The 16,790-nt window shown below is 34.8% G+C and overlaps 1 protein-coding gene across 6 annotated transcripts in view; it reads right to left on the bottom strand.

Annotated features, from left to right (window-relative positions):
• The window catches only part of LOC131431279 (disintegrin and metalloproteinase domain-containing protein 10), a 235,095-nt gene that overhangs the window by 144,627 nt on the left and 73,678 nt on the right, over positions 1–16,790 (bottom strand). The gene's annotated exons all lie outside the window — the stretch shown is intronic.

Below are 16,790 nucleotides of genomic sequence, written 5' to 3' on the forward strand. Positions count from 1 at the left end.
GAAACCTTCTTCATCTCATGTCGCTAGAACTATCAGCTAGAGTGAGATCTTCCATTTCAGTCATTGGATTGACTCAAAGGATATGATGAGATTTGGTATTCTCGTTTTGAATTTTTGCGTCAATATAGAATAATTATTACACATTATAAACCTTTTAGTTATGCATATTGTTCCCCAGGGACGAAACGACAATATTAGAAATTCGGCCGACTCTTTACATTCGAGATAAATTCCATGAGCATTGTTAGTCGTCGAGGAACTTTAATAAATTCATTCTCATGAGAATCAACAAAATATTTCCTAAGAAATAATCGGGATATTCTCTTCAATTGAAATTTGCCAGAACAACCATTATTATAGAAATAGTCCGAAACGTGTGTCTTATATCTATTATCTTCACTTTTCGTTTGTTAACCTTTATTTCTCTTTAGTTTTAGTTTGTAAAACTGTATTTTGCCTTAGTATCAGTTTGAATAACACCGCAATACCGCAGAAAAAATAATTTTTCAATACTGTTGTTATATCGACGCGAAAACTCGAAGTGAATGCTTCTAATTTTATCTCACTCTTGAGGTCAATCTATCGAACAGAAATAACACATCTCACTTTAACTAATGGTTTTCGTATATGAGATGACTAATGGAGTTGAGATAAAGGGGGTACCGTCACCCTACATTTATCTCTACTATTGGTCGATCGTTAGTCCTGAGTTGAATCGGTGGCCTTTATTACCGTTCTTGCATGCACTTCCTCTTACGCTTCACTCACACAGCAACTCACCCATCAGACATCCTTACAAAATAAACTGGATGAACATCGTTTGACAGCTATCAGTGGTTTGCTCATTGGTTCAGTCATTATTATTTTATTTTATTCTACAATATTCTATCTCATTCCACAGTACTCCATGGTACACAAACCACCAATAAACGTCAAAGATGGATTCGGTTTACTGTTCGTTTGATGTCATCGTGTGAAACCCAATTGGGATACGTTCACTTCACTTAATTTCCACTTCACACTGGTAATAAGGGCCGTAAGTATGAAAATGAAACATAAAACAGAGCTCAGTTAAGCCCTACCGGCCTCTCCATACCCCGGATGTTTGGAGCGTAATGCAATAATTCAATTATGAAGCTAAAAGCTGTAACGCATATCTTAATGAAATTAAAACGTTAATTGATTGTATGTGATGATGTTTGCAATACCGTCAAGCCCACCAACCAATGGGATGATGGTAGGGAAGATAATTACTAATCTTGTTACAAAATTTCAGAATCGCCTTTAAATTCGCCTTTTTTGAGAATCGCCTTTAAATTTTAAAGATCAATTTTTTCATTGTAGGACTGGTTTGGAAATTATTCAGTATTTTTATGCGACTGAATTTAGTTGCAACCTCTTGTGTAACACTTTTTTTTGTAGGATTTCTCATTTTTCGACTATTGTCGTTTGAAATAAAGTTTGACCCCTTTTCAAAAGACAGTTCAGATCAATTTTGGAAAAACTTACTATGCAAAGTGTTTTTTTGAGATAAAATCTAGAAAGCCCAGAAAGTTTCTTCAAGTTTCTAAGAAAAAGGTTTCAAAATCCGAATACCATTGGCGCGATTTTCGTTTAATCGAGTCCCACACTGAAAAAAAATTGTTTTTAAAAATTTATAGTGGATTTTGCCCTAAGATAGGTAATGTTCCTAACCTACTGTCCATATATGGCAAGATGGAAACATCTTGCAATATATGAACGGTTGGTAGGGAACATAAACACCTATGTTGGAACAAAATTTCAACATGTTTTTAAATGTAAGTCGACTTTAAATTTTTACACTCAATTTTTTTCAATGTAGCACTCAGTAAAGAATTTTTTCAACATTTTTTGAATTTTTTTGTTGTGATTTTGTCATAATTACTAATGCAACACTTTTTTCGTAGGATGACATTTTTCGGCTATAACCATTTAAATTTTTTTTAAAGTTTTGCTTATTTCAAAACACTGTTTGGATCAATTTAGAAAAAAAAAAACAAAGCATGCAAAGCGTTTTTTGTTACAAAGTTTTTATGTCCAGCAAATTTAATTTGAATCTGAGTGTGCTGCCAACTGCGAATACGATTTTGCGCGAAATTGCGAAATTTGTCTATAGTCCTATTGATTGGTATTAAATGTAATTACGACTTTCGGTTTCAAAGGAACAGAGTGATGAGTGCTAAATATTTCAACACATAAAAAATTGATACGGAATTTTCCAAACAATACAATTTGTAGATCTTTTTAGTTGATGGCTGATCAAACCTCTGTTCCGGTTCCGGTATAACGGGAAGTAGTGCTAAAAAGTCCGAAATGGAAATTATAAAAGTTGTTTAGAAAGATAACATCACACAAGTAGGTGAATTAAAAAGGGGATATCGTCATTTTGATTTGATTTGTTCAAAATATTTTTTTATGTTTTGTTAACACAATTACTTGTTCCAATCCACCTCGTGGTGTAATGATGTCTTTCTTATATTATTCATTTTCACTTATATATTACAGCCGAAAGTCCTCGAAATACAACAATTTAAAAAGATTTAGAAAAAAGTTTTGAAGATTTCTGTTGCATAACACTACTACATTGATACACTACATTTGAATTTGTGTTTGTGAAAATCTATTCAATCTCGGCATAGTACATTCGGTACATTTAACCATACAAATTTTGTTACGATTCTTAATGACGATTTGAATTTAGGAAAAAAGGTTCCGGTCGATCTTGGATAAAATTATGGTTCCGCAAATTATTTATGGGATTCTCAATGGTTTATTTGGTACAGGATCTCATGGTCTGCAAACTAAAGAAATTCACTAGCCAATTTAAGAAGGTAGCTTATGAAAAAATATTCCTGAAATTTACTCCGGAATCAGTGGTTTGACCTCAATGAAAATAGGAATATTTCTATGGCATCCTGAAACCTTTCGTTTGAATCTAAGGTTGTGAAAATCTGTCACGCCATCTCTGAGAAAAGTGAATGACGATTTGTTTCATTTGTTTGGTGTATATAACCTTGAAATTCCGGAACCGGAAGTCACATCAAAATGATATTCTGGAATTTTGTATGGAACCATAAGACCATTAATTTGAATCTATGTTTGTGAAAATCGTTTTTGTCATCTCCGAGCAATGGGATGCCATTAAATTTTGCACCGAAGTTCAATGCCTTTACTGAGAGCCCAAACCGAGACCAAGTAACGGCTTTCTGGTCGTTATCAGATATTATTCATTTAGAGCAGTGATTCCCAAACTCACCCTACCATTGCGGCAGCGAAGCGAAATGTCTTAAACGCTACCGTGTGTTTACACGCGATATCGACCCTTTTGGGAATGACTTATTTAGTGGATTTGATTACCAAAACAACCAATGCTTAGTAGTGCATGATTATTTTCACCTCTTCAATTACGTGGTGTTTACGACTTATTAGTGCGCTAACAATTCATCAGTTTGACAATCTTATGACGACCAGAAAGTCTCAGTCCCATGGTTTACGTGGTTTATGTTGAAACGATAAGTTGCATCAGCAGTTCAATGTGAACTGTCAAAGTACGGATGAGTCGAAGACGAAACGTAATGCATTTAGGAATGGCTGAAAAAAGTGCATCCAATTCTAGATACGATAATGTACATGCAGTTCATTCCTACGCTGCTGCAACGAGTCCATGCAGCTTGAGTTTTTTAATTTTTCTTACCTGTAATGAGAAGAGAAAAAAGAAATGTTAATTGGAAGCTTGTAATTTTCTGATATTTAAAAGCGGCATCTAGTGTGCCAGATAGAGAAATTAGTTTTTTTTTACAAAAATCACTTCGCAAAAGAATTTTTAGAGAATTGGAGTGCTTAAAAATTTATACGCGCAATTTTAGTACAATAACCTTACTTGATTTATTTCTTCTTACACAGAATCTTCAGCGTATATACAATTTCCAATAGAGCTATGGGAATTGATATTGCTTTGTTAGTTTTTGGTTTAGCGCTTATATAGACCCCAAAATAAGGCCGAAATTTAAATTTTTTGTTAAAAGTTATCCAGAGGAAATATTTTTCTTTTTTTTTTTTGTTTATTTTCGTTCAGGGCAAAGTCTCAAGTGTCGCGAATAAAGTGGTGCATGGTTTCAAATTAAAAATTATTAAAAAAAGAAGCAGACATTTTTTAGTCTCAACGCTTTTTCTAAAAGAAAATCCCGAAATAGCACTTTTTATATAGCTTTACTGAATAGCACTTGACAAGTAGAACTACATATTCATAGCAATTGAGTAACTCAGGAAATCAAGGAATAAAACGCTATGATCATTTGAAGGCAGATGATCATTCGAAAACAGATTAATAATGAGGTTCGGATTGGGAGGACTTCCATTTAGAAAAAAATCTTTTAATCCACCTACAGGTGTAATAATGCCTTTCTCTTGTCATTAAAACAGTCTCATTAAAACATATTTTTTCGTTAGAATAATTTCTGACACGAATTTAGGCTAATTTTTAACACAAATTCATTCGGTTAGTTTATAAAAGCGTGACTCAACGCTTACGCTGTACATTCGACAACATCCTTGAAAGAAAAAGTATGGACAATAATATATTTGAACTTGATCATTGGTTACTTTCTTAAAAAAAAATGCGGATAAAAAAATACGTTTTGTCGGTTACGTCCTTTATATCTTTATATCTCCGGGTCCGGAAGTGACAACCAATTGATCTTCGAACTTGATTCACAACCCAATAGTAGCTTACAAACAAGCTTAAGCTTGTAAAAATCGGTTCAGATATTCCCGGGTATTTTGAGCGGAAGAAAAATGCTGTATGTTGCTTATGTCACTTATACCATTATATATCTCCGGAATCGAAAGTTACAGACAATTGAGTAATCTTGTAGAAATCGGTTCAGTCATCTCGGTGAAAATTGAGCGGATAAAAAAGGCGTATTGTCGGTTCGAAGCATCGAAGTGGAAAGTTCTTCATAAAAATTGTACAATGGTGTCAATATTTTTGGGTCATTTCTAATTTCGTGAAACTCGGAACGTGCTCGAAACTTTAGGCACCTCAAAATAAGTTCCTATGCAAAATTTGAGCTGAATCGGATTTGGATAAGGGGTGCCCGCCCAGCGGTTAATAGTAACATGAAATTTTCGAAATCGAAATTTTTTTATGTCAAATGTGTTAGTATTGCATGCAACGTCGAGTTCTAGTGTCATAGTGACTTAAAAAAAATTTAGAGATTTCCGAAGTCGATAAAAAATTTGAATTTCGCAAAATCGACCTCTAGGACTGAATTTCTGATATTTTCGGAGCCGAAAATATTTTTTTTGAAGCCAAACGTCAAAAATGCGTGAAACGTCGAGATCTCGAAAAAAAAATTTGAAGCAAAATTGACCTTTATGACTTAAAACAAATTTTGAGGTTTTTAAAGTCGAAAAAATGTTGTATTTCGCAAAATCGAAATCTAGGACTAAAAAAAATTGAGATTTTCGAAATCGAATCAATTTTTTTTGAAGCCTAATGTCAGAATTGCAATCAACGTCGAGATTTCGAAAAATTCTGACTTGAAAAAAAATTTGAGATTCCCGAAATCGAAACAAAAAAATTTATGCCAAATTACATGACACGTCGAGATTTTATGTTATAGAGAATTTTTTTTTCAAATATCTACTTGGGACTTTTAAGATTTCCGAAATCGAAATTTTTTTGATACCGAACGTCTTAGAATTGCATGAAATTTTTTCGAATGAACAACAGATCTCCACGTTCATGTAATTCTAAGACAATCGATTCGATTTCAGATTTCCGAGAGAGTCTCAAAGAGTCGGTTTTTCTAAAAAAAAAACTTTTTTTTCGAGATGACACTAGATCTCGACATTTCATGCAAATCTAAGCCTTTTGGCATCCAATCTAAATTAGTCTCGGGCTTAACACATAGATGGCGCCAGTTTTATCGCAGTCACTTCGCAGGGACTTCGCTTCATCAGAAACAACAAAAAAACGTTGGTTTGCTGACTTCAAACGTGGTCGTAGAAACACCGATGATGACACCAGAAAACATTAAGAAAATCCACAAAATCGATTTGAATGATCGAAAAATGAAATTGCGTGAGTTAGTGTGAGACGTCGTAAAGATATCAAAAGAACGTGTTGGCTTTATATTGCATGAGCATTCTATTATGAGACAGCTCTGTTCAAAGTGGGTGCCACTGGTTTGCTCACTGTTGACCAAAAACGAGAACGTGTTGATGATTCTGAGCAGTGTTTGGCCATGTTTAAACGTGACAAACCGGAATTTTTGCATTGATATGTGACAATGGATGAAACATGGATTCATCACTTAACCTAGTTCAAAGCGCCCGAAAGCACAACAATCGGTTGGAAAGGTTATGGCCTCAGTATTTTGAGATGTGCGTGGTGTAATATTTATCGACTGTCTTGAGAAAGGAGATACCGTTAACAGTGAATATTATATAGCGTTATTGGAGCGTTTGAAAGCTGAAATTGCAAAGAAACGACCGCATATCGGAAAAAAATTTTGTTTCATCAAGACAACGCATCGTATCACAAGTCAATCAAAACAATGGATTGAACTTCAAAATGTTCGAGCTGCACTGGAATGATTGTGTTACTTTTGATGGAGATTACGTTAATGAATAATTTAATTTTGAACCAAGGATCTTTTCAGCCCATGTGTAACGTGGTCACCGAAAACTTCGATGTAATTATCAAAACTAATTAATCGATATAATTGGAAGACTGTGATTGTGTTACTGTGTGTAAACAAGTGATTTGTGGATTTTAAAGCCCATCTCATTCATCAATCCGTAGCTCTGGAACCGGAACTCAGATATTAATAAAATTCAATGAAAATTGATAAATTATTTTCTTCTTATCAATTTCTATTGAATAAATCTTTTTACGCCTTTCATTAGAATAAAAACTTGTTGCATTTTGGTCCATCTATCTATGAGACCAATCTGAACACACACAGTACTCCTATTCTCTCTCTCTGTCACACACACACACACACTAAATTTAAAATTATCGAGTCCCAAATGACATGTTATGATCTAAGTTTATCTTAAGTTGGGCATTCATGATAGCTTTTGTACCGATGTATATAACAAAAAATTGCAGATTGAAACACTCCAATCAATGGCAATGACATATGAAATTCAATTATTAAACTGAGATGTTTAAGGGCATATCGTTGCAACGAACTACTAATGCATACGCTGAGCATCGAAAAGTTTTATTTCTTGACAAATGCACGAAGTGCAGAACAAAGAATGAGACCGAGTAAAACTACGACAAAAAAACGACACCAAAACTACGCTATTAATCATCGCTCATTTGGTAGTCGGTAGATTTTTTTTGTCGATTTCAGCATTTCCGTTCCGCCGTTTTTCCGAGAGTGAAAAAAAATTCGGTTTCCATTTCATCTCCGTTCTCCGGTTGGTTCTGTCGAGTCAAATCCGCCGGAAGAGAAAACTGTGTTCACTACAAAAACCGACTGGGTGTTCACTCAAGTTAGGTCTTGTATCAAAAACTGCACTGATGTCTGGATAAGTAAATAGTTATATTCATTTTGATTTTGATTAGGATTTGCGTTGATTAAAAAAACTGTTTCAATTCGATATATAACAAAAACGCTATGACAATTCAAGCTCAATTAGAAACAGATTAGTCGAGAAACAAAGGCACAGTCAGATGCACTAGAAACCAGTTCTCACACAGCAGTCAGCTGGTCGTCACCAGTCGACTGACGGTCAATGACGAGCTCTGTTCCATTTCAACAACCTGTTCGCCATGATAGTGACTCTGGTTGATGGAAATCACAACGGTTACTGGTAAATGTCATTGACACATCGTTGTAATTTTTTTTTTCAAGCTGGTGTAGTCTCGCAAAACTTTTGCTTTGTTCCAAACCATCCACCGTGATGGCATAAATAGGGGGATTGAACTTATGTTCATCCTTCTAGAAAAAAAAAACCCATTCTATTCCCACTGGATGATCAATTTTTCAACCAGCGATAACGGATCGTCACCGGAACACTTTAATATCCGGACTTTGATTACAAACAATAATTTGTGTTAAGTGAGCATACCTAATAGTGCTGAATAACTATAATCTTAAACAATTGTGTTACTCGAGTAGAATCAAACTTTTCGCCTGCTGAATCGAAGAAGTAAGGCCAAGAAAATAATTTATGCATGGAGCTAGTATCGGTACGGCAACCCTAATTATAGCAAGGGGAGATGCAAATATCGCGATGCAACGTGCGATTATTGGATGTGAGTTTTTAATTATTCATTTCCCGAAACGGAATCACACCCTCGCCATGACTAGCACTGGCTGGGTTTTGTTACAAACGAGTGATTTGTGAACCATTAGTGCTCATGTTCGTCGAGAACGGAAATATGAAAATCTGGAACGGCGGCTATTCATCGGCATTGGTATTAACCCACATTGGAAGTCGAAAACAAAGCCGAACAAATAAAACCTAGTGAAAATGCAAAACTTCTAACCATGACACCGATTATCGTAAACGGATGATCGCTGAATTTATGATTTGAAGTTGAACGCAATTAACATTGAAATAGGCAGTGCTATTGTTCTGTAATCCTCTTCAAACACACATAATATTTATAGCATTTCGCTTCCAATTGATCTCGTTCGACCTTTTTCAATAGTAACCACTCGAATCGAATTACGAGACTCGGAAGAGGGATAAAAATCCACACCCATCAGATTTTCATTCGATTCTCGAAGCTTGCGAGGCATTTGTAATGAATCATGATAAGGTGAAGAAAAATATCGATGCGGAACCAATTTTTCTTCGTACAATGAATCAGAGACAATAGTGTGATAGAAAAATATATAAATGATCATTGGTCATATCACACTTGAAAATGAATATTTTAAAGTGTAGCGTCGTGTCGGTAAATCTGTGCAGAAATAGCCTTCCGTCTGCATCCTTTGTAAGCTCAAAGGTCGGAAGCTTTTCTTGTCCCAACACCTAAAAAGGAATTGGACAGACGTCAACGACGACGGTGTAAGATTTACAGCGTTCATTTCAGTTTCTGATTGAGCACGAATAAATTGAGTTCATTGAGAGAATTCTTTTTTTTCGGAAGTTTAAAAGATGACAAACTAGCAAACTTGCAAATTTTTGAAAAGCTTTTAGGGCAGTTAAATTGTTAAAACGTCACAATAAAATGCGAAGATTATGATTTTTATCATTTAGTTCATGTTTGTGTTTTGGACTGCGGGAGTGGGAAACAGTCATATCATTGATTCATCATCAACATCATGGAGAATGCTATCGTCAACAAACAAGCACGAACTGATAAAAACTTTTTCAATATCCAGTAAGAAAAATACGGTTTGCAAAAACACATCCCACAATGGAAAAATTTTGAATCTGTACACATTCTGCAATCCGTGGAACTACTCTACCTTTGAGCTACGGTGGAGATAATAAACGATTATAAACGGCTCGATGAAGAAGAAAGCATCCTTAGGGGAGATCGGGGCTGGTTGGTCGTATTTTGCTTTCGAAATTTATGTACTCATTCTGGTAGGACATTTTGATAAACGGTTTACATTGCCATGAAGATGCAATTTTTGAGTCCAGAAGAAAAATCAGCAGAAAAGTGATTAACACTCCTAATACCAAGCCTAAAAACGTTACGCGGAGCACCAAGCCTCATATAAAATTGGAACGGTAACTTTGATCTATCATAGCTCAGTTGTGACTTGACCAATTTCGATAAATTTTACACCATCGAATTTCGTGAAGTTTGTAGATTATTTTAAGTATATCATTACTGACGATCGTTTAGGAAAAACTAATGAAAATCTGATTTTTCCCGTTCCAAGTCTTTTTTTCAAGCTCAAAATGTGCCCTATCTGCATTCATGCGGCACCTGCATCGCGAATCGGATATTGAGAACTTCAACTTTAGCGAGTCATAACTTTGTTGTTAGTCAACCGATCTTCAAAATTTGTTCACAATTGGAAAGGTACTACTTTCAGAAATAAAATGCACTAAGAAAAATGAAAAAATGGGATTGTCTACCCAAAGTTATAATGAAAACTAACACCTAAGAAAAGGTGAGACTTTTTACAATGATCGTAAATATCTCGAAATTCAAAGCGATGATCTATATATTTTTACACATCATTCGATTGCTAGTGATACCAGCTACAATTTTCGCTCAACTACCATTCCTGCACAATCAAAAGAAAACATTAGGAAATCGAAGAATTTATAAATATATATAAATTTTTCATTTGTTTTTTCACATGTTTGAATATAACTCAAAAATTAAAGCGATGACACGTACATTTTTTTATTCAAAATATTGGAATTATTACCAGAAACAATGTATTGATGATCAAAATTATATATCCGTGCAAAGAATCTCAAGAAATTTGGTACAAATACAGAGAATTAAAATTTTGCCAAACAAAATAAAATCAAAACTTTGAAATTTTTTGACATATATTTTTTTATTACTTTAGTTGGAAATTTATTATGAAAAAAATTTACGAAAAAAAAAACTGAAACTTGGATTTTACTGAAAATGTTAAAAATTTTAGTTAATAACCTAAAACTCTAAAAATAGTTGGATAAAAGATCTAAACAATTTTTTTGCACAACCCTAATGCAATTGATAACTACTAAAATTCTGATTTTGTTGTAGGTTTGCCGTAGAATTTCAAAAAATAGGTTAAAGATCAGAAATTTTAAAATTTCCGAGTTGAATTGCATTGCACAATGGTCCGAATCCACAATTTAAGGGGACAAAAACATTTGTGGCTTAACCTTATACTTTAGTGCTATGATGTCTTCAAAACAAATGATCAGTGAAGATAAGCCATATGTCGATGTACATGGTATTAGGGTGGCTCTTATTATTAAGGTGATCTAAAACTTATTTTCCGGATGTATTGAGATAGAGGACTGCATTCTTCGGCAAAATTGTAGACAAACTTATATCGAGCAGCTTTGCTGAGGGTACCATAGTAGTATCTGCAACGGTTTTAGTGTTACAGCTATTTTTAAAGAGCAACTTAGGGTGTTCCTCAAAAAATCAGATTTTTTGCTCTAGCATTTATATTTTTCTTTTTTCGTACAGGTATCTTTGAACATCCTTCAGAGTTTGTTAAAACTAATTTTTTAATGACTGGCGTATTCAGGTAGCGTTTTCTGAACCGAAGTTATGAGCAAAACTAGTTCAAAAACAGGTTATTTTTGAACTGCTATATCTAACATTGAGGCAAACGAAAAAAATCCGTTTCTTGTATTTGACAAAAAATATTTTTGAGCAAAAAAAGGCGGAGGAGATATTTTTTAAATTTTTTTAAATTATGTTCAAACATTGGGGTTTTTCATTGAAAAATATTCGTATCATGTAAGTCATTTATTTGCTATATATGAAAATAAGGTATTTTTGTCTTCTAAAGTGTTTAATTAATTCAAGTGCATATTCGGGAAGAAATCGTTCTGCATTCTTCTAGGAATGCAGAATGGTGTCGCTTTTGTAAAATATCTAAGGCCTCTCGGTGGTTGGAGGTTTTATCAACAGTGCATTTTGGCATCTGCAGATCGTTCAGCATCCTTTCGGGGATGCAGGACGATTTATTTCTTTATGTTTTGTGCTGTTTTCTCACCTCACTCAATTCCCAATTCACTCCCATGTTCCTTTTATCCTTTCCTTCCCATCAGGAAGTTGATGAGAAGCTACGGCAAGGCACAAATCTCCAAATAACTAGGGGAATATGCCACCTGAGCCAATTAGTTCTGATAACATAGGTGTAGGGTTTCATTCAGTAAAAAGCATTCAAACGAAGAGGTTGTTTTTCGAGACGAAGACAACTGTAAGCTGCAAAAGATTGGTGCAAATCGCAAAGGCTGCTGCAAAGCCAATATTCGGGGCGATTCCAGTTTCATAAGTACCTGAAATAGCGGAACTCACTTCACTGAGAAAGATGGCCTAACCGACTTGAGAACTGTTTCATTTTGTAGGTTACACTAGTTCATGCACTAGCTTTCATGTTTTTCAAAAACCAAACAAAACTGTTTGAAGAATACATTTTTTATATGAGAATAAGAGAAATATGAGAAGGGCATCATTACACCACTAGGTGGATAAAAACAGGTTTTACTTAATTTCGTGTGATTTTTTGTGCTAAATTCGGAAATTTTACTTTTTCGGAATTGTTTACTAATAGAAAATTCAAATAATTTTCGAATTCTATACAATTTCCGAAATAATACTAAGTTTGTGATATTTAAATTTTAGTATTCTATCGATTATAAATGATGTCGTTTAAGATAGCGGAAAATTTAAGATATATGTTTTTGTTCTTAATTGCTTGTAAAACAAAAATCAAGCAATAATTTTTTTTAATTGTTGTTGGTTTCTTTTGCCATGGGTTAGAATATGGAATGCATATAATTTTACGTTCTTTTTCTTATTGTACAAAGCCATTGAAATAATTTAAAATTTTTGTGTTGTCACAAAATTCATTTTATTAATAAAAAAACAAATTCTACGTCTCTTTGAAACAGATGAAATCAAAACGGATTCCAATATTTTCACTTTTATTTGCAGAAACGTTGGAACGCAATATATATTAGAAATTTTGAAATTTCCGAACTTCTATCGTTTTTTGAGATTTTATGGAAAACCTAAAACAAAAAAAATTTTAGTAGTTATCAATTGCGTTTGGGTTGTGCATAAAAATTGTTTAGATCTCTTGTCCAATACAAAAACATAATTATTTTTAGAGTTTAGGTATATTTACCAAAATTTTTAACATTTTCAGTGAAACCCAAGTTTCAGTTTTTTTTGTAAATTTTGTTCATAATAAATTTCCAACTAAAATAATAAAAAAATATATGTCATAAAATTTCAAAGTTTTGAGTTGTTTTTTTTTTTGCAAAATTTTCCCAATAATAGAAATTCTCTGTATTTGTACCAAATTTCTTGAGATTCTTTGCACGGTTATATAATTTTGATCATCAATACATTGTTTCTGGTAATGATTCCAATATTTTGAATAAAAAAATGTACATGTCATCGCTTTAATTTTTGAGTTATATACAAACATGTGAAAAAAAAAGAAAATCTCATATATATTCATACATTCATCGATTTTTTAATGTTTTCTTTTGATTGTGCAGGAATGGTAGTTGAGCGAGAATTGTAGCTGGTATCACTAGCAATCGAATGATGTGTAAAAATATATAAGTCATCGTTTTGAATTTCGAGATATTTACGATCATTGTAAAAAGTCTCACCTTTTCTCAGGTCGTCTATCTACAGTTTTTATTATAAGTTTGGGTAGAAAACCCTATTTTTCGTTTTTTTCAGTGCATTTCATTTCTGGAAGTAGTACCTTTCCAATGATGAACAAATTTTGAAGATCGGTTGGCTAACAACAAAGTTATGACTCGGTAAAGTTGAATGTATTCAATATTTTCTATTCGACGTTTATGCCAAAGGAAAGAAAATAGGAAAGCAGATAGGGCATATTGGGCGCGTGAAAAAACCTGGAACGGGAAAAATCAAATTTTCATTGGTTTTTCTTTACCAATCATCTCCTACAAAGTTTTTGAATCAATCTACGAACTTCACAAAATTCGAGGGTGTAAAATTTATTGAGATTCTTTGAAAAACAGCTGAGATATGACAGCTCAAAGTTACCGTTCCAATTTTTTATAGGCTTGGTATTTGGAGTGTTACCTAGATAAAAAAAACTTCTTTTTATAAAATCATTAGTTTTATGGTCAGACTCACTGATTGACACTTGTTTGATAAAATATAAACATTAAATTCACACCTATAGGCGATTCAATGTTTTGCTCTAATATATGGATCCATTTGATGCAAAATATGCAATTAGGCGGGGCTGAATGCTTGGAATAGGAATTTCTTGATATACGAAATCAGTCGTCGTGGTTCGATTGAAAAATAACTACCTTTGCTTTTCAGGAAATAATCAAAGTTAACTTGAGACAGATTGAATACACGGCTGTCGATGAACGATTTGCAATAATTCAAGATATTTTATTATTATTATTATTATTATTATTCGTTTAATTGACTTCGGATTTAACCGTTTGGTCATTCGCCGGTGGTAAAAATATTTTATATTACAGTGAACAAAACTGCAAAATATCATAATAGCATGAAAAGATAATTAGCAGAACGGAAACAAGAATCATGGTGAAAATTTTTTACGACCGGATTTTCCCGTATTCGGCGTATTCGTTTCGCACCTGTTCTTTGTTGTCTGCCATAAACGGACCCGGACAGACGAAAGACTTTCCGCACCGGATCGAACAAACACAAGGGTGACCCGATCCTGTTCCAGTCGGAGTTCTACTACTGCTGCAAGCATTCGAGAAAATCTTCTAGATCCCCTCGTCGGTGCCGACATCCTGGCCCGTCTGGGTGAGCGTTGCTCAATTAAGAAAGGAACGCAAAATATGCTGCGAGGGCGGGAGCGGTCAAGAGAAACAGGAAAATGGTATTTAATCAGGGCAAAAATGAGACCCTGACTGGATTACAATAACGAGTAGAAGGACTATTAGGAGCTCTCGAGGATAATAAAATTTAAGTTCGGTGAACTGGCAATTGAAGGCAGATGGAATACTTAATACAAGCTTATCATCCAGTGAGTCGAATATTGTTTGAACAGGGGATTTGTTTGTGCATACGCGACTCATTACATCATGCTTCGTGAGAGCTAAGTTTTATCATCAGCTAAAAGCTTACTTAAGGAAACATACTCGGGATAATGCTTCTGGTTACTACTAATCTATGGATGTTTACCATCGGCCGGTCGGATGCATCAATAGATGCTTGCTGAAAGTTTCAGCAACATGTGTTTGGGATCGTCTCGAACATCTCGTTTACTTATTCAAACTAACACTGTTTTGCCATGCAAATCACGTAGCTGTTTCCGTCTAGCCACCGCTACTCACTCACCTATATGCATATATTTGTACAACACAAACCTTAAAGTTGTCGAACTGAGCACCGATTTTCCTGCATCATTGAGAAGCACGATGAGAAGCACAATATCTGAACAGTCCCTCCAGTGAAAACTTTTCCGGAAATTTATCGCCGCAGTCACATCGCCATCGGCGGAACCAATATCGATCGTTCGACATTTTTCTTTTTCTTCAAACAACTGACCGGCGGAGACACCCGGTAGTTTGATAGTATAATGGCTTTCGGTCTAACAAAACGGCGGATTCTTATGCAAATTGGAATCATTCATTCATCCCTACGGATGGCTGGGGAAAACTCGAAATGCTTTTGTTGGCACTGGCAGTTAAAGAATGGCGTTTTTTCAGATGAATCCCAATTTGATTTAGACATCACCAAACGATATCCGTCCCGTACTCCAATATAATATTGGAGAAATAACCGGTTCGGTTTTATATACAGAAAGTAGAAAAAAAGTTAAGGAAAGAAAGCTCGAAACGAAATTCGACCGATTGCTTCCGCCCTGCTACTGATTCCAGACTGGAAGTTTGTGGAGGTCGTTTGAACTTCAGAATGCGGCGCAATAGCGGATTGCTGTACGTGTGTCCCTGGAAACTGGTCTTTGTAGTCGCGCGGTTTACCCGAGACTGAAGTCTAGACTTTGGGTGGGATACGGGAATTGCGTCCACTCTATTATTGTTCCAATTTTACACTTGGCAGCCGAGAAGAAGCCACCTTTTGTGCAGCGGGTTGGATGACCTTCTGGCGAAGAAAATGAACCTTTGATGTCGTTCATGCGTGCGGAATGGGTTCACTTTGATGTTTCAAATGCAATTTGCGTGCGGTGGCAACAGTAGCCTGCTGCTACAGTCTCTAGTGCTCGATGGGAAATGGAAACAAGACGGAGTTGAGATGTAAGCAGTTGCATAAAAAGGTGGGGAAAAAAGCATTTAGATCACTTTGTTCTTTTCAAGTAAATTATAGATCAATCAAGGATCTTCTTGTTTATCAACTTTGTCTGAAGTGTCAGTGTCTAACTAAAAAATGTAAAGAAACCGATTCCGATCCGTAGAATGAAATTTTATAAACGATCGTCAAAAGAAAGGGGCGCACAACTTCCTATCTAATGCCGTTGATCCTCAGCCAAAGCATCATAGCCGAAGAGAAGAACTGGTCTAAAGAGCGCTTTGTAAATGGTCAGTTTCGTGGCGTAATTTTCTGAAGCACAAAAGTTTGGCTGAGATTTTCCGTCCGATGCTGCAGAAAACATGGCCGGCGCTTATTAGTGTTCCCAAATAAACGATATTTTATTCGGATTCACGTTACCAAGTTATACCTCTGGTATTACCCACCCACTTTTTGTCATTCCATCAATTCCTGATTATTATTCATGATTTTATGATGGAAATGATCTCTATCTTAAGCTATAATTCTTCTTCCATGAAAAATAAATCATGTTCGCTATTTACGTTAGTTGCGAAATGTATTTCATTGAACTTTCATTTTCTTCCCACATAGCCCTTTGAACGTTCTGAATCAAGTAATATGAGGCACATTCCCATAATTGGAAGCAAAATTTGGGAACGATAAAAATCAGCTATTGAAATAGAAAACTACTCGAACCATTGACTCTGGGTAAAAGTCATTATATCTTGACCTTATTTTTCTATGCCTTCATGGTAAAACTTGATATTTCACTAAAGAAATGCTACTAATGTCTGCTACATAAGAGCGTGATCACACGGAAAGACCGAAATCAGCATTTTGGATAAAAAATTCG

The sequence above is a fragment of the Malaya genurostris genome, chromosome 2 (genome assembly GCF_030247185.1).
Source record: "Malaya genurostris strain Urasoe2022 chromosome 2, Malgen_1.1, whole genome shotgun sequence".
Lineage (NCBI taxonomy): Eukaryota > Metazoa > Arthropoda > Insecta > Diptera > Culicidae > Malaya > Malaya genurostris.